The 23,101-nt window shown below is 39.8% G+C and overlaps 3 pseudogenes; all 3 read right to left on the bottom strand.

Moving 5' to 3' along the window:
* Window positions 1-2,577: 2,577 nt before the first annotated feature.
* On the bottom strand, window positions 2,578-2,995 carry LOC26515283 (annotated as a pseudogene).
* Window positions 2,996-9,735: 6,740 nt separating this feature from the next.
* On the bottom strand, window positions 9,736-10,138 carry LOC6505441 (annotated as a pseudogene).
* A 4,945-nt stretch (window positions 10,139-15,083) lies between these two features.
* Window positions 15,084-15,486, bottom strand: LOC26514349 (annotated as a pseudogene).
* Window positions 15,487-23,101: the final 7,615 nt, after the last annotated feature.

Genomic DNA, 23,101 nt, shown 5'->3' with positions numbered 1-23,101 from the left:
AATCGAACCTACGACCTTACGATTAACAGGCCGATACCTTAATCATTGAACCATGGAGTTAAAGTTTTCCGCGCAAAATATTTAGAATGACAAGAAAATATTAGCGATTAATAACTAATATCGAATATGCGTAATTTCGAACACGTGCAGCAGCAGAGGGCCGGCACAGTTACTTACTATTTACCTTCTTTGTTTTGACGTTCGAAGGGCAAAAATTATTGAATTGTTTTTGTTTTTCGAACGAAATTTGATATTACGGCCGGAAAAGGTGGTAACAGGAATTTCAGTACTGCTTGGTTTTTTTGAGCTTGTGCATGTATGTGTTTAATAAACTTGAAATTTTTTATATGCAATTTTGTACACATATGTATATAGCACTTTTTCGTCACAAAAAATTGATGTCAGATATTTTGGGTTTCGCGTGGAAAGTCTCTACCTTAAACTTACCTACCTACCTTAAACCCTCTAACTTAAATTTGTTGTTTTTTAAGTTAGAGGGTTGGGACTTTGTGCCATTTCCGATCATTCAGTTATATGACATCTATAAGATATAGTCGGCCGATACTGGCCGTTCCGAATTATAGTCGTCCGTTCCGACTAAGTTTGAAGTAGAAAACTTTAAAACTGAGAGACTAGTTTGCGTAGAAACAGACAGACGGACATGCTTATATCGACTGAAGAGTTGATCCCCATTAAGAACATGATAACTTTATAGGTTCAGAGGCGAGAGACGAACATTAAAATAATTACCAACCAACATAAAAAGCAAATTGGCCATTAAATAAATAAAGAGGTAATTTTCATGCCTGAGGATATTTAATTATTTTATTTGCACTTTAGCTTTATTGCGGATTATTTCAAGAGATATGTTAATTTTATGATTGTGAATCGACCAAGTCTTATAAAATTGTTAGTCCCTAGCTAAATTGTTAACATCCTTTGAAATTGTTGATAAGAAATTTTAACAATTAGTTTAAATTGTACAGCTAAAACTTATGATAAACTAAACTAAAAAACTCTTTCTCTTTATAGCGAACGGTCGTCTGATTTCCTTATTAAAAAATTTTTTTTGTTAATAATAAAACCATAATAAAACCGGCCATAAAACACGGCCGGTTGGTCTGACCATCTGTCCGTATGATCGTGTGAATCGCAGAGACTATAAGACATAGAGCTACAAAGTCAAGTTTGTTTTAAGAAGTTGCCACGCCTCTATCGCCCACAAAAATGGAAAATTTCTGTAGCGCCACTTGAGGAAAATATTTAAAACAATAAAGCTAACTTCGGGTGGAGCCGAAGTTTATTTTCCCTTGCAGTGAAAAAAAATCTTTATTTTATTTTAAACTTTATTCTATTACAAAGCCGTTTTATTTTTGTTTTGAGTTCACACCGACTTTATCCTTAAGGAAAGTCTCAAACTGCAACTGCCACAGAATTAGGGAGCAGCGTTTATATAGGGATCTGATAGGTTCCACATTAAGGAAGCCGAGAGAGCTGCTTAGGGATCTGGCTGATCAATAATTCTCTTTGTTTAATTACTCTTAAAATACAAGTGCTTTCTCTTGAATGTACTTGTTTTTATGACTAATAAAATTTGATTTTGAACGTGAGAACGTTCTGAATTTGGGGTTGGAAATGAATTGATTAGTCTAGTAGTCCGTAGTTTCATTTTTTATTATACCCTTGAAGAGGGTATGAAATTTTGGTCAAAACGCAGTGAAGGAGACATCTCCGACCCAAAAAAGTATATATTCTTGATCAGGATCACCTCCTGAGTCGATATAAGCATGTCCGTCTGTCTGTCCGTTTGTCGGCTTCTACGAAAACTAGTCTCTCAGTTTTAAAGCTATCGAGTCAAAACTTTGCATACATCCTTCTTTTCTTTTTCTTTTTCAGGTATTATACAAGTCGGAACGGCCGGGATCGGTCGACTATATCCTATAGCTGCCATATAACTGATTGATCGGAAATACCATAACTTTGGTGTTTTTTAAGTTAGAGGGTTGGGACTTTCCATACATGTTATATTTGACCAAAATGTGTACAAAATTTTATAAGGATCGACCGACTATATCCGAATCGACCGACAAGAATAATATTGTATTTTCGAAGTGTATGGTCCCAAAGTAATACAGTATATTTAGCTTGTCGTGAAAAGAGGAAGCTCGTTTCAAAAATATAGGCAACCTGATGAGAGCCATTGCAAAAACACGTCCTGATACGGCAAAGTCAGAATAATGATTCTGTTTAAAAGTTGAAGACCAAACAAAGAAGTCAGAACGCGACTCATGCTTCGAAATCGAAAGAGCGATCGAAAGATACCGAGGGGGAGCGATACAACGATAGCGCATGATGGCAGATGCAGGTGGCTGATCGAATGCACGGGAGCGAACGACGCGAAAAGAGAGAGAAAGAGCGAGCGCGAGTGGACGTCACGGTTGTTTCTTTCAATAAATTATTGCGGGCCATATTTTCCGGCGGTAGCTTGATCCGAGTATTCCCCCAGTTGGAAGATGAGCTTTCAATATTGAAGGGGCAATAAACACAATTTGTTGACTGCCCGCCTTGTAACTCCGGCTAGATAAAAGTCACCGAGATGAGCAGCAGAAGAGTGAAGGTGGTCAGCAGCACAGCGCTAATCAGGTGCAGGAAGAAGTATCCTCCGAGAAGGGTTCCAATAAAGAACTGCCAGATTACAGCGATGATCAAGGCCTGGACAATCAGGCTACTGATGATCTTGTCCGGATTGATTGTCTCCAATAAGGACGTAGATGAGGAAGAGCAGAGAGTAGTGGGCTTGGTAGTAGAGCAAATTGTGTACCACTCGGTTGTCCCACTGTTCAAAGTCCTTGAGATTGGGCAGCTAGAATCGTGCCGATCCGAAAATGAAGTCTTCCAGGGTGCGCTGCGGTGGCAACTGAAGATTGCCGGATAAGACAGCCTCAGCATCGCCCACGGATGAAGATGAGGGTGCTGACATGGTCTTTGAGTTTCTCTTCAACTTCCTGCGTTCCTTCACAATCGGATCCGTGCAGTTTTTTGCTGACAGTGCAGTGCTGACGTCCAACGCAAAATTGGGCTGATGGTCAGTGATGTTGGAGGTTAATTACGCCCATTAGTCCGAGAATTGGGATTTCAAGCAAACTTGCACAGAAAACCCATCTGGGCATCACCTATATCGAATAGGGACACCGGAGACCATATCTTCCGTAGCTGCAGCGGTTTCGCTAATCTTGAAGTGACTAGGAATACCTGCGAGCTAGAATCGAGCAGCGCTCGGCAGGGCAGTATAACTCCAGAGCGGTTCCGGATTGGAATATTGACAGTGGCTTGCAACACCAAATCACCAAAACGATCCTAGGCGACGAAAGAATTGACGGCAGTGGCCGCTGAAAGAGAAGCAGCGACGTTGGATGCGGAAACCTCGGGAGAAGTGTGTTGGTCTTCAATACCAGCTGGCGAGCTTAATTTAAAGCCTCGTCACCAATTTGGGTTCGTCGGCCCTCAGACCGTACAGATCCTTGTGTGTGCTTTTGAAATACGCGACGATTCCGCTAAGCCGCCCATTTCTCATTACCTCTGGAAATGTCTCCTCCGCTTTCAAGGAGGACAGCAATTCTTGAATATCGTCAAAAAGATCAGCACTTTGACTCAAAAAGAGCTTCCTTCCCGGAGAGGCCTACCCGGAAAACGGATTCCGTAACAAAAAATTTAATGTAGTTCTTTTATTTATTACTCAAGACCCACTGTGCAACTGCTTATATTTCCCCCCCATATTGAAGACTCCAGACGTAGACTGTGAGATCCATATATAAGTGGTTGAATTATCACCGTAGCACCGCGAGTCCTTTCTGCGAGTGAAGTTACGTTTTAAGTTTTAGATCACGGTATTCTTCTCAATTTTGTCATCAACGATTATTTGTATGAAGGGGATCTGAGTCAGCCATCATGCCGTGTAGCTTGTATCTTGGGGGTGATCCTTTCGAAAAGTTATGGCATTTCCTGAGCCACATATGAGCAACATTTGTTCTACAACTTTTTAAAATACCTTAGGCTTACGTTAAAAAATTACAAATGTTGTTAATTAAAAAATACATAACTTTATAATAAAGGGGTATTTAAGCTTTACACCTTTGAAAAGGTTTTTTAAATATCTATTTCACTTTTTTCGAGACCAAATCATTATTTTTTATGTATTCCTTAAAAATTGCTGTTAATTTATGTTGTAAACTAAATTAATATGATAAGTAACATTACATAATTAAAATGGAAAATTATATTTAATAATTACTCACCCTGGGATTCGAACCTTAGTGCTTTTGTATACTGGACCGACATTTGAGCCTCTAAGCTATCAAGGAATCGCGCGTACTTTGTGACAGACTATATACCTCTACAAATTTGCATGTTTAAAACGATCTCAATTATAATTATTTAGAATCACCATTTAAAGAAATGATTGAATATAACAGTTTATTTTGAGACTGCGATATTAAAAAAAAAATTAAACTAAACAAAAATCAACTCATAATAAAGATTTTTCTGCTTGGAATCGAACCTACGACCTTACGATTAACAGGCCGATACCTTAATCATTGAACCATGGAGTTAAAGTTTTCCGCGCAAAATATTTAGAATGACAAGAAAATATTAGCGATTAATAACTAATATCGAATATGCGTAATTTCGAACACGTGCAGCAGCAGAGGGCTGGCACAGTTACTTACTATTTACCTTCTTTGTTTTGACGCTCGAAGGGCAAAAATTATTGAATTGTTTTTGTTTTTCGAACGAAATTTGACATTACGGCCGGCAAAGGTGGTAACAGGAATTTCAGTACTGCTTGGTTTTTTTTGAGCTTGTGCATGTATGTGTTTAATAAACTTGAAAATTCTTTCAACTTTTACTTTATTTGTCTATCGGTCGATATATCCTATAGCTGCTTGAAAATTTTTAATTAAAATTTTAAAACTAACCAAATTTTAAAACCTTTGTAAATTAAAAATACGTATAACTTCAGAACCACTGAAGCTATTGAAACAATCTTTATATCTATGGAAAGGTTTTTAATTATTCCACTTTCCACTTTTCATGTCAAAATCTAAAGAGTAAATAAAAAGAGTTTTGGTGCTTATCCTTTTATTTAAAGTATTGCTAACTGTGTGAATCGCCTGTCCAGAAGTTACTTTAATATTCTATATATTATGTGTTCTTTTTTAAATAATTGAAGATCTATATATACAAAAAAACAACTGATATAATATAAAACAAGAAAGGAAAGCTAACTTCGGGCGGAGCCGAAGTTGATATACCCTTGCAGTTGAGTCGCAGTCCGCTAGGTGGCGCCACGCATCTTATATTATTAGATATATAGCGGATCGTATATAGTCGGCCGATCCTTATGAAATTTGGCATATCGAATTATTTTGCCAAAAGAGGAATCCATTGAAACTCCCATGCTTCTAACTTGAAAAACAACGAAGTTGTAGCATTTCTGATCAATCAGTTATATGACAGCTATAGGATATAGTTGGCCGATCCTTATGAAATTCAAATCAGATTTTTTTTCCCAAAATTGAATCTGTACCAAATCCCATCTTTCTAACTTAAAAAACAACAAAGTTATGCCAATTTCGATCGTTCTATGACAGCTTTAGGATATAGTCGGCCGATCCTTATGAAATTTTGTACACAAGATATTTTGGTCAAATATAACATGTGTGGAAAGTCTCAACCCTCCAACTTAAAAAACACCAAAGTTATGGCATTTCCGATCAATCAGTTATATGGCAGCTATAGGATATAGTCGACCGATCCCGGCCGTTCCGACTTATATACTTATACTTATATACTGCCTGCAAAGGAAAGAAGGATGTGTGCAAAGTTTCAACTCGATAGCTTTAAAACTGAGAGACTAGTTTGCGTAGAAACAGACAGACGGACAGACGGACCGACGGACACACGGATATGCTCATATCGACTCAGGAGGTGATCCTGATCAAGAATATATATACTTTATAGGGTCGGAGATGTCTCCTTCACTGCGTTGCACACTTTTGACCAAAATTATAATACCCTTTGCAAGGGTATAAAAACCTTTTAAAGCGGTAAAATACCGACGACGAACCTGCATGCGAAACTCAAACTATCTGATATCAATCTTAGTGACGAACATACGCTATATAGGTATATAAAATTGCATTTTAAAAATAATCTTCTTCAGCACGTGCAAGAAAAACAACAAAAAATCAAGCACGTACCGAATAAGAATATTTTTTATATGCAATTTTGTACACATATGTATATAACACTTTTTCGTCACAAAAAATTGATGTCAGATATTTTGGGTTTCGCGTGGAAAGTCTCTACCTTAAACTTACCTACCTACCTAAAAACCCTCTAACTTAAATTTGGTGTTTTCTAAGTTAGAGGGTTGGGACTTTGTGTCATTTCCGATCATTCAGTTATATGACATCTATAAGATATAGTCGGCCGATACTGGCCGTTCCGAATTATAGTCGTCCGTTCCGACTAAGTTTGAAGTAGAAAACTTTAAAACTGAGAGACTAGTTTGCGTAGAAACAGACAGATGGACATGCTTATATCGACTGAAGAGTTGATCCCCATTAAGAACATGTATACTTTATAGGTTTAGAGGCGACTTCATCACAGCGTTTCACACTTTTGACCAACATTAGAATAATTTCTGCAAGGCTATAGAAACAAAATTATGAAAAATCCAAAGTTGTTTAGAGAAATGAAAGAGTTTTTATTTTACTTTTCTACTGGATTTTTTCATTTGTTAGTTTCAGAACACGCAAACGAATGGAAAAATACTTCGACGTTAGTTTAATTAAAAATTCTCTTTAGAAAGTAATTTAATGAAAATGTACCATTAAGTCATTTCCATTAATTCATAAATTAAGTAATTTTCTGGAGATACGTTTAGCAAATTGGCCATTAAATAAATAAAGAGGTAATTTTCATGCCTGTGGATATTTAATTATTTTATTTGCACTTTAGCTTTATTGCGGATTATTTCAAGAGATGTGATACAACTGTATTGACTGGTAATGTTAATTTTATGATTGTGAATCGACCAAGTCTTATAAAATTGTCAGACCCTAGCTAAATTGTTAACATCCTTTGAAATTGTTGATAAGAAATTTTAACAATTAGTTTAAATTGTACAGCTAAAACTTATGATAAACTAAACTAAAAAACTCTTTTTCTTTATAGCGAACGGTCGTCTGATTTCCTTATTAAAAAATTTTTTTTGTTAATAATAAAACCATAATAAAACCGGCCATAAAACACGGCCGGTTGGTCTGACCATCTGTCCGTATGATCGTGTGAATCGCAGAGACTATAAGACATAGAGCTACAAAGTCAAGTTTGTTTTAAGAAGTTGCCACGCCTCTATCGCCCACAAAAATGGAAAATTTCTGTAGCGCCACTTGAGGAAAATATTTAAAACAATATAGCTAACTTCGGGTAGAGCCGAAGTTTATTTTCCCTTGCAGTGAAAAAAAATCTTTATTTTATTTTAAACTTTATTCTATTACAAAGCCGTTTTATTTTCGTTTTGAGTTCACACCGACTTTATCCTTAAGGAAAGTCTCAAACTGCAACTGCCACATAATTAGGGAGCAGCGTTTATATAGGGATCTGATAGGTTCCACATTAAGGAAGCCGAGAGAGCTGCTTAGGGATCTGGCTGATCAATAATTCTCTTTGTTTAATTACTCTTAAAAGACAAGTGCGTTCTGTGTCTTGAATGTACTTGTTTTTATGACTAATGAAATTTGATTTTGAACGTGAGAACGTTCTGAATTTGGGGTTGGAAATGAATTGATTAGTCTAGTAGTCCGTAGTTTCATTTTTCATTATACCCTTGAAGAGGGTATGAAATTTTGGTCAAAACGCAGTGAAGAAGACATCTCCGACCCAAAAAGTATATATATTCTTGATCAGGATCACCTCCTGAGTCGATATAAGCATGTCCGTCTGTCTGTCCGTTTGTCGGCTTCTACGAAAACTAGTCTCTCAGTTTTAAAGCTATCGAGTCAAAACTTTGCATACATCCTTCTTTTCTTTTTCTTTTTCAGGTATTATATAAGTCGGAACGGCCGGCAATATAACATGTTCCATACATGTTAAAGAACGATCGGCATTGGCATAACTTTGCTGTTTTTTAAGTTAGAAAGATGGTACAGATTCTACTTTGGACAAAATAACCTGATTTTCCAAATTTTATAAGGATCGGCCGACTATATCCTATAGCTGCCATATAACTCGTTACGTGAAGTCATTGGTCTATGCCAATAAGCCGGCGACGTTGCAAGAGCTCAGAGCCAATATTGAACGCGAAATTGCTGGAATTTCGACCGATTTATGCGAAAAAGTGGTTGAAAATTGGGTTCAACGATTGGACTTCGTAAAACGTGCACGCGGTGGTCATGTGAAAGAAATCGATTTTCATAATTAAATATATATGTTTAAATTTGATAATAAAAAAAAAAGAGAGGAAAGCTAACTTCGGGCGGAGCCGATGTTTATATATCCTTGCAGTTGTGGGGCAGGGTGCAGGTGGAACCCAACAAATTGACCGCCGTCTGGTTGTTGTTCGGAATTTTTCTCCGTGGAGATTCGTGGAGAATAGCTTGAGACCAAGAAATTGAGTCTCAAATGTAAGGAATTTCTCATTAAGTTCAGAAAATTGCTTACAGACATCTAGAAAACCATTTCTCGTCTGCTTCATGAAGGTCCGCATCTCAGTCTCAATCTCTCTACAGGCAATACAAGACCATGACAGACCAATATTCTTTGTGATAAGATCACTTATCCGTCCATTGTGCCCACCTCCAGCACATTTAATATGTGAGCAGTTATTGCAAAGCCAACAGGACAGATTCGAGTCACCAGTGGTCCTCCAAACTTGCATTTTTTAGCAGTGCAAATTAGACTCATTATTGACTTCGATTTGTCCACTGCAGTGAGAGCGAGAAGGGTTCGGTTAGAAACTCTATGGTAGAGAGGCACGTACAAATCAGGCACGTCGAAGAGAACACGTAACAAAAGAGATACGCAGTGACGAATAACCGCTTCAGAGTAACAATGATGTAACGGGTTACACGACCAGAGAATAGAACTTAGAAAGGCAATATATATAATATGTGAATATTCGAAGAGCGCGGCAGAAATAATATTGAAGAAAATAATATTGAAGAATAATATTGTATTTTCGAAGTGTATGGTCCCAAAATGATACAGTATATTTAGCTTGTCGTGAAAAGAGGAAGCTCGTATTAAAAATATAGGCAATCTGATGAGAGCAATTGCAAAAACACGTCCTGATTCGGCAAAGTCAGAATAACGATTCTGTTGATTACAAATTTGTGGTAGTTTTAAAAGTTGAAGACCAAACAAAGAAGTCAGAACGCGACTCATGCTTAATGCTGCGGAGCGATCGAGAGATACCGAGGGGGAGCGATACAACGATAGCGCATGATGGCAGATGCAGGTGGCCGATCGAATGCACGGGAGCGAACGACGCGAAAAGAGAGAGAAAGAGCGAGCGCGAGTGGACGTCACGGATGTTTCTTTCAATAAATTATTGCGGGCCACATTTTCCGGCGGTAGCTTGACCCGAGTACTCCCCCGGTTGGAAGATGAGCTTTCAATCTTGAAGGGGCAACAAACACAATTTGTTGACTGCCCGCCTTGTAGCTCCGGCTAGATAAAAGTCACCGAGATGAGCAGCAGAAGAGTGAAGGTGGTCAGCAGCACAGCGCTAATCAGGTGCAGGAAGAAGTATCCTCCGAGAAGGGTTCCAATAAAGAACTGCCAGATTACAGCGATGATCAAGGCCTGGACAATCAGGCTACTGATTATCTTGTCCGGATTGATTGTCTCCAATAAGGACGTAGATGAGGAAGAGCAGAGAGTAGTGGGCTTGGTAGTAGAGCAAATTCTGTACCACTCGGTTGTCCCACTGTTCAAAGTCCTTGAGATTGGGCAGCTAGAATCGTGCCGATCCGAAAATGAAGTCTTCCAGGGTGCGCTGCGGTGGCAACTGAAGATTGCCGGATAAGACAGCCTCAGCATCGCCCACGGATGGAGATGAGGGTGCTGACATGGTTCTCGTCAACTTCCTGCGTTCCTTCACAATCGCATCCGTGCAGTTTTTTTCTTCCATTTTTTCTTACCATTATCACGTCCTCCGCCTCCACAAACAACCCATTCGAGACGAGTTTTCTGGACCGAGGGCAAACCTGGAGACAGGTGAATTTGCCCCACACAAAGCAGCTCGTAAAATAATCATAGCTCCAATTAGCAAATCAACTCGCTGAAGCTGTTGAAAATTTGGATCAGCTAGCTTTACATTGGCGGGAATTTTCTAAGAGCTGACGTCCAACGCAAAATTGGGCTGATGGTCAGTGATGTTGGAGGTTCATTGCGCCCATTAGTCCGAGAATTGGGATTTCAAGCAAACTTGCACAGAAAACCCATCTGGGCATCACCTATATCGAATAGAGACACCGGAGACCACATCTTACGCAGCTGCAGCGGTTTCGCTAATCTTGAAGTGACTAGGAATACCTGCGAGCTAGAATCGAGCAGCGCTCGGCAGGGCAGTAGAACTCCAGAGCGGTTCCGGATTGGAATATTGACAGTGGCTTGCAACACCAAATCACCAAAACGATCCTAGGCGACGAAAGAATTGACGGCAGTGGCCGCGGAATCCTCGGGAGTTGTTGGTCTTGAATACCAGCTGGCGAGCTAAATTTAAAATTTTGGATTTAAATTTATCCGAAAACTCGCGGAGCCTCGTCACCAATTTGGATTCGTCGGCCCTCAGACCGTACAGATCCTTGTGTGTGCTTTTGAAATCCGCGACGATTCCGCTAAGCCGCACATTTCTCATTACCTCTGGAAATGTCTCCCCCGCTTTCAAGGAGGACAGCAATTCTTGAAGATCGTCAAAAAGATCGTCACTTTGACTCAAAAAGAGCTTCCTTCCCGGAGAGGCCTACCCGAAAAACGGATTCCGCAACAAAAAATGTAATGTAGTTCTTTTATTTATTACTCAAGACCCACTGTGCAACTGCTTATATTTCCCCCCCATATTGAAGACTCCAGACGTAGACTGCGAGATCCATGTATAAGTGGTTGAATTAGCACCGTAGCACCGCGAGTCCTTTCTGCGAGTGAAGTTACGTTTTAAGTTTTAGATCGCGGTATTCTTCTCAATTTTGTCATCAACGATTAATTGTATGAAGGGGATCTGAGTCAGCCATCATGCCGTGTAGCTTGTATCTTGGGGGTGATCCTTTCGAAAAGTTATGGCATTTCCGAGCAATTAGTTATATGGCAGCTATAGGATATAGTCGACAGATATAGTCGAATCAAATATTTTCCAACAGTTTTTTGGTTTGGAGAAATCAGGGTGAAAGTAAAAAAAAATTTGAATCACTTAATTGGGGTTGGTGGAGACAATTTGGTCCCCAGATGGAATATTCGCATTTTCGCATATGAAGACGCGATTGGTACTCCAACCGACCCGATCCGACATTTCGTTCAGAAGTTACTCCAGAAATTCGATTTTTACAGGTTTTTCGAAATGAAAGCAGTTTGTCTGTTTGCACTATATTTTTCTTGGCAACCCTGAGCAACATATGAGCAACATTTGTTCTACAACTTTTTAAAATATCTTAAGTTTACGTTAAAAAATTACAAATGTTGTTAATTAAAAAATACATAACTAGGGGTATTTAAGCTTTACACCTTTGAAAAGGTTTTTTAAATATCTATTTCACTTTTTTCGAGACCAAACGTCTTAAAAGTTGGTAAAAAAAATACACTGAAAATAATCATTATTTTTTATGTATTCCTTAAAAATTGCTGTTAATTTATGTTGTAAACTAAATTAATATGATAAGTAACATTACATAATTAAAATGGAAACTTATATTTAATAATTTTTCATCCTGGGATTAGTGCTTTTGTTTACTGGACCGACATTCAAGCCTCTAAGCTATCAAGGAATCGCGCGTATCGGGAGAAGCGATCTCGGGAGAAGGAATCGGATCGTCGGCGAGTGCAGACGTATTTATTTTTTCTTTTTTTCCTAACTGCTTACAAGTAATTTAAATAAAAGAAGTGCAAGCTTTAAACATCAACACACAGTGGGCGATAAGACGCTTAGTGCGATGAACTTCATACATTTTGTGTTAATAAACAAGAAGAAAATCCAAAACATTAAGCTATGAGTGAATTCGACACTCATACGGTGCTCCAACGTCAGCAAGACGACCATCGGCTCTCTCTGCAACGAAACAACGCATACCACTCCTTCGTGTCAACCCAAGACAACGCGACCGCTAACCCAACAAAAACTACCCAACCGCGATCAATAACTCCAAGCCCGAGTAATGAACTTAATCCAACATCGCTTATAAAATGGTCAGACCCTAGCTAAATTGTTAACATCCTTTGAAATTGTTGATAAGAAATTTTAACAATTAGTTTAAATTGTACAGCTAAAACTTATGATAAACTAAACTAAAAAACTCTTTTTCTTTATAGCGAACGGTCGTCTGATTTCCTTATTAAAAAATTTTTTTTGTTAATAATAAAACCATAATAAAACCGGCCATAAAACACGGCCGGTTGGTCTGACCATCTGTCCGTATGATCGTGTGAATCGCAGAGACTATAAGACATAGAGCTACAAAGTCAAGTTTGTTTTAAGAAGTTGCCACGCCTCTATCGCCCACAAAAATGGAAAATTTCTGTAGCGCCACTTGAGGAAAATATTTAAAACAATATAGCTAACTTCGGGTAGAGCCGAAGTTTATTTTCCCTTGCAGTGAAAAAAATCTTTATTTTATTTTAAACTTTATTCTATTACAAAGCCGTTTTATTTTCGTTTTGAGTTCACACCGACTTTATCCTTAAGGAAAGTCTCAAACTGCAACTGCCACATAATTAGGGAGCAGCGTTTATATAGGGATCTGATAGGTTCCACATTAAGGAAGCCGAGAGAGCTGCTTAGGGATCTGGCTGATCAATAATTCTCTTTGTTTAATTACTCTTAAAAGACAAGTGCGTTCTGTGTCTTGAATGTACTTGTTTTTATGACTAATGAAATTTGATTTTGAACGTGAGAACGTTCTGAATTTGGGGTTGGAAATGAATTGATTAGTCTAGTAGTCCGTAGTTTCATTTTTCATTATACCCTTGAAGAGGGTATGAAATTTTGGTCAAAACGCAGTGAAGAAGACATCTCCGACCCAAAAAGTATATATATTCTTGATCAGGATCACCTCCTGAGTCGATATAAGCATGTCCGTCTGTCTGTCCGTTTGTCGGCTTCTACGAAAACTAGTCTCTCAGTTTTAAAGCTATCGAGTCAAAACTTTGCATACATCCTTCTTTTCTTTTTCTTTTTCAGGTATTATATAAGTCGGAACGGCCGGCAATATAACATGTTCCATACATGTTAAAGAACGATCGGCATTGGCATAACTTTGCTGTTTTTTAAGTTAGAAAGATGGTACAGATTCTACTTTGGACAAAATAACCTGATTTTCCAAATTTTATAAGGATCGGCCGACTATATCCTATAGCTGCCATATAACTCGTTACGTGAAGTCATTGGTCTATGCCAATAAGCCGGCGACGTTGCAAGAGCTCAGAGCCAATATTGAACGCGAAATTGCTGGAATTTCGACCGATTTATGCGAAAAAGTGGTTGAAAATTGGGTTCAACGATTGGACTTCGTAAAACGTGCACGCGGTGGTCATGTGAAAGAAATCGATTTTCATAATTAAATATATATGTTTAAATTTGATAATAAAAAAAAAAGAGAGGAAAGCTAACTTCGGGCGGAGCCGATGTTTATATATCCTTGCAGTTGTGGGGCAGGGTGCAGGTGGAACCCAACAAATTGACCGCCGTCTGGTTGTTGTTCGGAATTTTTCTCCGTGGAGATTCGTGGAGAATAGCTTGAGACCAAGAAATTGAGTCTCAAATGTAAGGAATTTCTCATTAAGTTCAGAAAATTGCTTACAGACATCTAGAAAACCATTTCTCGTCTGCTTCATGAAGGTCCGCATCTCAGTCTCAATCTCTCTACAGGCAATACAAGACCATGACAGACCAATATTCTTTGTGATAAGATCACTTATCCGTCCATTGTGCCCACCTCCAGCACATTTAATATGTGAGCAGTTATTGCAAAGCCAACAGGACAGATTCGAGTCACCAGTGGTCCTCCAAACTTGCATTTTTTAGCAGTGCAAATTAGACTCATTATTGACTTCGATTTGTCCACTGCAGTGAGAGCGAGAAGGGTTCGGTTAGAAACTCTGTGGTAGAGAGGCACGTACAAATCAGGCACGTCGAAGAGAACACGTAACAAAAGAGATACGCAGTGACGAATAACCGCTTCAGAGTAACAATGATGTAACGGGTTACACGACCAGAGAATATAACTTAGAAAGGCAATATATATAATATGTGAATATTCGAAGAGCGCGGCAGAAATAATATTGAAGAAAATAATATTGAAGAATAATATTGTATTTTCGAAGTGTATGGTCCCAAAATGATACAGTATATTTAGCTTGTCGTGAAAAGAGGAAGCTCGTATTAAAAATATAGGCAATCTGATGAGAGCAATTGCAAAAACACGTCCTGATTCGGCAAAGTCAGAATAACGATTCTGTTGATTACAAATTTGTGGTAGTTTTAAAAGTTGAAGACCAAACAAAGAAGTCAGAACGCGACTCATGCTTAATGCTGCGGAGCGATCGAGAGATACCGAGGGGGAGCAATACAACGATAGCGCATGATGGCAGATGCAGGTGGCCGATCGAATGCACGGGAGCGAACGACGCGAAAAGAGAGAGAAAGAGCGAGCGCGAGTGGACGTCACGGATGTTTCTTTCAATAAATTATTGCGGGCCACATTTTCCGGCGGTAGCTTGACCCGAGTACTCCCCCGGTTGGAAGATGAGCTTTCAATCTTGAAGGGGCAACAAACACAATTTGTTGACTGCCCGCCTTGTAGCTCCGGCTAGATAAAAGTCACCGAGATGAGCAGCAGAAGAGTGAAGGTGGTCAGCAGCACAGCGCTAATCAGGTGCAGGAAGAAGTATCCTCCGAGAAGGGTTCCAATAAAGAACTGCCAGATTACAGCGATGATCAAGGCCTGGACAATCAGGCTACTGATTATCTTGTCCGGATTGATTGTCTCCAATAAGGACGTAGATGAGGAAGAGCAGAGAGTAGTGGGCTTGGTAGTAGAGCAAATTCTGTACCACTCGGTTGTCCCACTGTTCAAAGTCCTTGAGATTGGGCAGCTAGAATCGTGCCGATCCGAAAATGAAGTCTTCCAGGGTGCGCTGCGGTGGCAACTGAAGATTGCCGGATAAGACAGCCTCAGCATCGCCCACGGATGGAGATGAGGGTGCTGACATGGTTCTCGTCAACTTCCTGCGTTCCTTCACAATCGCATCCGTGCAGTTTTTTTCTTCCATTTTTTCTTACCATTATCACGTCCTCCGCCTCCACAAACAACCCATTCGAGACGAGTTTTCTGGACCGAGGGCAAACCTGGAGACAGGTGAATTTGCCCCACACAAAGCAGCTCGTAAAATAATCATAGCTCCAATTAGCAAATCAACTCGCTGAAGCTGTTGAAAATTTGGATCAGCTAGCTTTACATTGGCGGGAATTTTCTAAGAGCTGACGTCCAACGCAAAATTGGGCTGATGGTCAGTGATGTTGGAGGTTCATTGCGCCCATTAGTCCGAGAATTGGGATTTCAAGCAAACTTGCACAGAAAACCCATCTGGGCATCACCTATATCGAATAGAGACACCGGAGACCACATCTTACGCAGCTGCAGCGGTTTCGCTAATCTTGAAGTGACTAGGAATACCTGCGAGCTAGAATCGAGCAGCGCTCGGCAGGGCAGTGTAACTCCAGAGCGGTTCCGGATTGGAATATCGCATCCGTGCAGTTTTTTTCTTCCATTTTTTCTTACCATTATCACGTCCTCCGCCTCCACAAACAACCCATTCGAGAAGAGTTTTCTGGACCGAGGGCAAACCTGGAGACAGGTGAATTTGCCCCACACAAAGCAGCTCGTAAAATAATCATAGCTCTAATTAGCAAATCAACTCGCTGAAGCTGTTGAAAATTTGGATCAGCTAGCTTTACATTGGCGGGAATTTTCTAAGAGCTGACGTCCAACGCAAAATTGGGCTGATGGTCAGTGATGTTGGAGGTTCATTGCGCCCATTAGTCCGAGAATTGGGATTTCAAGCAAACTTGCACAGAAAACCCATCTGGGCATCACCTATATCGAATAGAGACACCGGAGACCACATCTTACGCAGCTGCAGCGGTTTCGCTAATCTTGAAGTGACTAGGAATACCTGCGAGCTAGAATCGAGCAGCGCTCGGCAGGGCAGTAGAACTCCAGAGCGGTTCCGGATTGGAATATTGACAGTGGCTTGCAACACCAAATCACCAAAACGATCCTAGGCGACGAAAGAATTGACGGCAGTGGCCGCGGAAACCTCGGGAGAAGTGTGTTGGTCTTGAATACCAGCTGGCGAGCTAAATTTAAAATTTTGGATTTAAATTTATCCGAAAACTCGCGGAGCCTCGTCACCAATTTGGATTCGTCGGCCCTCAGACCGTACAGATCCTTGTGTGTGCTTTTGAAATACGCGACGATTCCGCTAAGCCGCCCATTTCTCATTACCTCTGGAAATGTCTCCTCCGCTTTCAAGGAGGACAGCAATTCTTGAAGATCGTCAAAAAGATCGTCACTTTGACTCAAAAAGAGCTTCCTTCCCGAAGAGGCCTACCCGAAAAACGGATTCCGCAACAAAAAATGTAATGTAGTTCTTTTATTTATTACTCAAGACCCACTGTGCAACTGCTTATATTTCCCCCCCATATTGAAGACTCCAGACGTAGACTGCGAGATCCATGTATAAGTGGTTGAATTAGCACCGTAGCACCGCGAGTCCTTTCTGCGAGTGAAGTTACGTTTTAAGTTTTAGATCGCGGTATTCTTCTCAATTTTGTCATCAACGATTAATTGTATGAAGGGGATCTGAGTCAGCCATCATGCCGTGTAGCTTGTATCTTGGGGGTGATCCTTTCGAAAAGTTATGGCATTTCCGAGCAATTAGTTATATGGCAGCTATAGGATATAGTCGACAGATAAAGTCGAATCAAATATTTTCCAACAGTTTTTTGGTTTGGAGAAATCAGGGTGAAAGTAAAAAAAAATTTGAATCACTTAATTGGGGTTGGTGGAGACAATTTGGTCCCCAGATGGAATATTCGCATTTTCGCATATGAAGACGCGATTGGTACTCCAACCGACCCGATCCGACATTTCGTTCAGAAGTTACTCCAGAAATTCGATTTTTACAGGTTTTTCGAAATGAAAGCAGTTTGTCTGTTTGCACTATATTTTTCTTGGCAACCCTGAGCAACATATGAGCAACATTTGTTCTACAACTTTTTAAAATATCTTAAGTTTACGTTAAAAAATTACAAATGTTGTTAATTAAAAAATACATAACTAGGGGTATTTAAGCTTTACACCTTTGAAAAGGTTTTTTAAATATCTATTTCACTTTTTTCGAGACCAAACGTCTTAAAAGTTGGTAAAAAAAATACACTGAAAATAATCATTATTTTTTATGTATTCCTTAAAAATTGCTGTTAATTTATGTTGTAAACTAAATTAATATGATAAGTAACATTACATAATTAAAATGGAAAATTATATTTAATAATTTTTCATCCTGGGATTAGTGATTTTGTTTACTGGACCGACATTCAAGCCTCTAAGCTATCAAGGAATCGCGCGTATCGGGAGAAGCGATCTCGGGAGAAGGAATCGGATCGTCGGCGAGTGCAGACGTATTTATTTTTTCTTTTTTTCCTAACTGCTTACAAGTAATTTAAATAAAAGAAGTGCAAGCTTTAAACATCAACACACAGTGGGCGATAAGACGCTTAGTGCGATGAACTTCATACATTTTGTGTTAATAAACAAGAAGAAAATCCAAAACATTAAGCTATGAGTGAATTCGACACTCATACGGTGCTCCAACGTCAGCAAGACGACCATCGGCTCTCTCTGCAACGAAACAACGCATACCACTCCTTCGTGTCAACCCAAGACAACGCGACCGCTAACCCAACAAAAACTACCCAACCGCGATCAATAACTCCAAGCCCGAGTAATGAACTTAATCCAACATCGCTAGGCAGGGCGCGCTCTTGCTCTCCAGCGCTCTTATTGGACAAAACCTCATACCCCTCCCTCATGCCAACCTGCTTAGCCACGGTCACCAGTACAGTGACGTCACTAGCAACTGCAACGGCTACTTCTACAACAAGTACAACAGTATCGACTGCTCGCGCAATACCATCTACTGCAACAATGAAATCTGCTGTGCAAGCAAATAATGCAGCACCTTACACCAGCGCGCTCTCCTCTAAACAACGTTCGGCCTTACAGACTGGCCTGGATCGGTACATACAAATGAAACGTAAGCTCAGCCCGCAGAACTCTAGGCTTGGTAATTCTGCCAAAATAACTCGCGGTACCTCAAATCAATCCACATCAGAAAAGCCCATAGAAGCAAACAGATTTGCTATTTTGGCAGATAAATCCGATGAAATACCCCCTGAACACATCGTAGGGGACAATAAAAAACCAAAACCGCCGCCGATTTACATTAGAGAGAAAAGTTCTAATGCTCTCGTAAGCTCAATACTAAATCTAATCGGACCAGACAATTTCCACATAATTCCACTAACAAAGGGAAATATTCACGAAACAAAAGTTCAGACTAATACGGAAGTAAATTACAAAATTTTGTCGAAGCATTTAAACGACAACAATAAAATCAAAAGCAGTAAAGGCCAGCAAGTAGTACTTAAAGGTATTAAACCGGAAGTAACACCAGCCGAAGTTACAGGCGCACTAAAGGAAAAAGGTTCTAATGTTAAAAATGTTACTAACATTTTGAATAGAGAGAGAGAGCCTCAACCTCTGTTCAAGGTGGAACTTGAACCCGAAACCAAATCCAAGCCTCTGAAAAAAAATCAAATGCATCCAATTTTTATTCTCCAGTTCCTACTTCACCGCAGAATAACCGTAGAAGCGCCGCATAAGAGAAATGGGCCGGTGCAGTGTAATAATTGTCAGGAATACGGCCACACAAGGACTTACTGCACGCTCCGTCCAGTATGCGTTGTTTGTATAGAACTTCATGACTCCCACAAATGTCCAAAAAACAAAGAGGATCCCAGCAGCAAAAAGTGTGGAAACTGTGGAGGCAACCATACGGCTTACTACAGGAGCTGTCCAGTCTACAAGGAACTGAAAAGTCGTACACACCAATTAGTGACCACTGCTCGCTCACACATTACACCTATGAAATCAACGCGTGATTTCTTCCCCCTTACAGCCGTGAAACCTTCAGCTTATAATGAGTTCACCGACAAACCCGAAAGCTTTGCAGCTGCTCTAAAAATGGGCCTAAAAAGCACCGCCCTCACCAAGCCACGATCATCAGTTTCACCTCACCAACCAGGAGAACAGTCTACGAACAAATTTGAAGCAATGATATGTAATCTTCAACAAAGTATGATGGATTTCATGTCATTCATGCAGACAACTATACAAGATCCTTTGCGAAACCAGAACGTTTGGATTGAGCTGCTTGTTGCTCAAAACCAGACAAATTAATCGATGGCTCCACTTCGTATATAACTGTGGAACGCCAACGGCGTCTCACAGCGCAAAACTTGAGTTAGCTCAATTCCTTAATAATAACCATATCGATGTAATGTTACTCGCAGAAACTCATCTTACAAATAAATACAATTTCCGAATTCGAGACTACTTCTTCTGCAACATGAATCACCCAGACGGGAAAGCACACGGAGGCACCGGGATTCTGATTAGAAAACGCATTAAGCACTGCTTCCACAATAGTTTCGCCACTAATTACATGCAAGCTACATCTTTAGACGTACAGATGGACCACCGTTCCCTAAAGCTTGCCGCCGTTTACTGTCCTCCTTGGTTTACAATATCCGAAAATAATAATAAAACCAAGCAACAAGCTAGACTGTGTATCACCTGGGACACCTACATATAAGCCAACAGATCCCAGAAAATTGCCAGACTTGATAGACTTTGCAGTCACAAAAAACATTCCACGCAACATGATAAGCGCCAACTCCTTACCAGATCTATCGTCTGACCACTCGCCTGTACTCCTCCAACTAAATCTACATCCAGTTGCGGTAGATAAACTATTCAGACTAACAACGAATGAAACCAACTGGCTCAAGTAAAAAATATAACCAGAAAGGAAAGCTAACTTCGGGCGAAGCCGAAGTTTATATACCCTTGCAGTTGAGTCGCAGTCCGCTTGGTGGCGCCACGCATCTTATATTATTAGATATATAGCGGATCGTATATAGTTCACCGATCCTTATGAAATTTGGCATATCGAATTATTTTGCCCAAAGAGGAACCCCCATTGAAACTCCCATCCTTCTAACTTAAAAAGCAACGAAGTTGTTTTCGATTTCCGATCAATCAGTTATATGGCAGCTATAGGATATAGTCGGCCGATCCTTATGAAATTCGAGAAATCAGATTGTTTTTCCCAAAATAGAGTCTGTACCAAATCCCATCTTGCTAACTTAAAAAACACCAAAGTTATGCCCATTTCGATCGTTCTATGACAGCTATAGGATATAGTCGGCCGATCCTTTTGAAATTTTGTACATAAGATATCTTGTCCAAATATAACATGTGTGGAAGTTCTCTAACTCAAAAAACACCAAAGTTATGGCATTTCCGATCAATCAGTTATATGGCAGCTATAGAATATAGTCGACCAATCCCGGCCGTTCCAACTTATATACTGCCTGCAAAGCAAAAAACGATGTGTGCAAAGTTTCAACTCGATAGCTCTAAAACTGAGAGACTAGTTTGCGTAGAAACAGACAGACGGACAGACGGTCAGACGGACAGACGGACATGCTTATATCGACTCAGGAGGTGATCCTGATCAAGAATAAATATACTTTATAGGGTTGGAGATGTTTCTTTCACTGCGTTGCACACTTTTAAACGTTGAAATAGAACAGCTTGTTCAAGCAAAGCGACGCTCACGGCAAGACTGGCGATCCAACTGATTACCTTCTGCAAAACAAAGGTTTAAAGATGCTACACGAAGACTCACAGCTGCACTCCGTCAAGAAGAAGAAAGGTCCCAAAAACATTTTATAGAGCAGTTATCCCCAACGAGCTGCAAGTTCTCACTTTGGAGAGCACACTCATCACTCAGCGCACCAATAGAACCTACAATACCAATTAGGACATCCACAGGCAACTGGGCGCGCAGTGACGGAGAAAGAGCCGAGAGATTTGCAGAACATCTTCAAAATGTATTTCAGCCCAACACAGCATCAAATGGAACTGCCAGCAACATCAGATATCGACACATCTACGTATGATTCAATTGTATTCAGACCACACGAGCTACTCAAAATCATAAATGAACAACTCAATGCAATAACGAGACATGGACACTTCCCAGGGAGATGGAAAAAGTCGATCATCATAATGATACCAAAACCTGGCAAAGACCCCACAGTTGCTTCATTATATAGACCAATTAGTTTACTAACGTGTCTATCAAAACTCTTCGAAAAACGCCTCTTGGCACATATTAGAACTCAGAAAAATTTCCCGACTCATCAATTCGGTTTTCAAGAAAAACATGGAACCATCGAGCAAGTCAACCGCTCACTCATAACTCAACACTCATAAACTTCTGAAGTCATACCTTTACAACAGGAAATTCTCAGTAAGATGTAATGCTGCCATGTCCGATGATAACATCATCAGTGCCGGAGTTCCTCAAGACAGCGTGTTAGGACCAACACTCTACCTTATCTACACTGCGGACATCCCAACGAGCATGCAACTCACCACATCCACTTTTGCTGATGACACAGCGATCCTAAGCCGATCGAGTCCCCAAGCAAGCAACGGCGCAACTTGCTAAACACCTGGTGGCAGTGAAGAAATCGCTATCCGACTGACGAATCAAAGTTAACGAACAAAAATGCAAACACGTAACGTTCACACTTAACAGTCAAGACGGCCCCCCACTTATTCTAAACAACACAGTGGTTCCGGTAGCAAATGAAGTGACATATCTTGGCGTACACCTCGATAGACGTCTTACTTGGCGCCAAAAATATTGAAGCCAAAAGAATTCATTTAAAGCTCAAAGCCAGCAACCTCCACTGTCTTTTTTTTATTTTATAACTTTTACTTTATTTGTCTATCGGTCGACTATATCCTATAGCTCCTTGAAAATTTTTAATTAAAATTTTTAAACTAACCAAATTTTAAAACCTTTGTAAATTAAAAATACGTATAACTTCAGAACCACTGAAGCTATTGAAACAATCTTTATATCTTTGGAAAGGTTTTTAATTATTCCACTTTACACTTTTCATGTCAAAATCTAAAGAGTAAATAAAAAGAGTTTTGTTGCTTATCCTTTTATTTAAAGTATTGCTAACTGTGTGAATCGCCTGTCCAGAAGTTACTTTAATATTATATATATTATGTGTTCTTTTTTAAATAATTGAAGATCTATATATACAAAAAACAACTGATATAATATAAAAAAACCTTTTGAAGCGGTAAAATACCGACGACGAACCTGCATGCGAAACTCAAACTATCTGATATCAATTGTAAAAGGCTTGTAGCAAATAGTTTTGCTTGGGAGGTTTTGGAGCGACTTATTGTCAAACTGTCGCAAAGAACCGGGCTAGTTTTTAGTGGCAGCGCTGCTCCCCAGCGAGAGAAATGGAGAAATTTAGAACCGGGTAAACTCGTTAGAATCTTCAGAATAGCGGGCCCTGGGTTCCTAGTAGCTCTCGGCTGAAAGCCCTTTCTTTTCCCATCGGGACACCATCCAGAGAGGTACCTTGACCTAAACCCAAAAAAAG

Source organism: Drosophila ananassae, assembly GCF_017639315.1.
Source record: "Drosophila ananassae strain 14024-0371.13 chromosome 4 unlocalized genomic scaffold, ASM1763931v2 tig00000054, whole genome shotgun sequence".
NCBI lineage: Eukaryota > Metazoa > Arthropoda > Insecta > Diptera > Drosophilidae > Drosophila > Drosophila ananassae.
The sequence above is the reverse complement of the archived record's forward strand: the minus strand, read 5'-3'. Positions and strand labels throughout refer to the sequence as shown.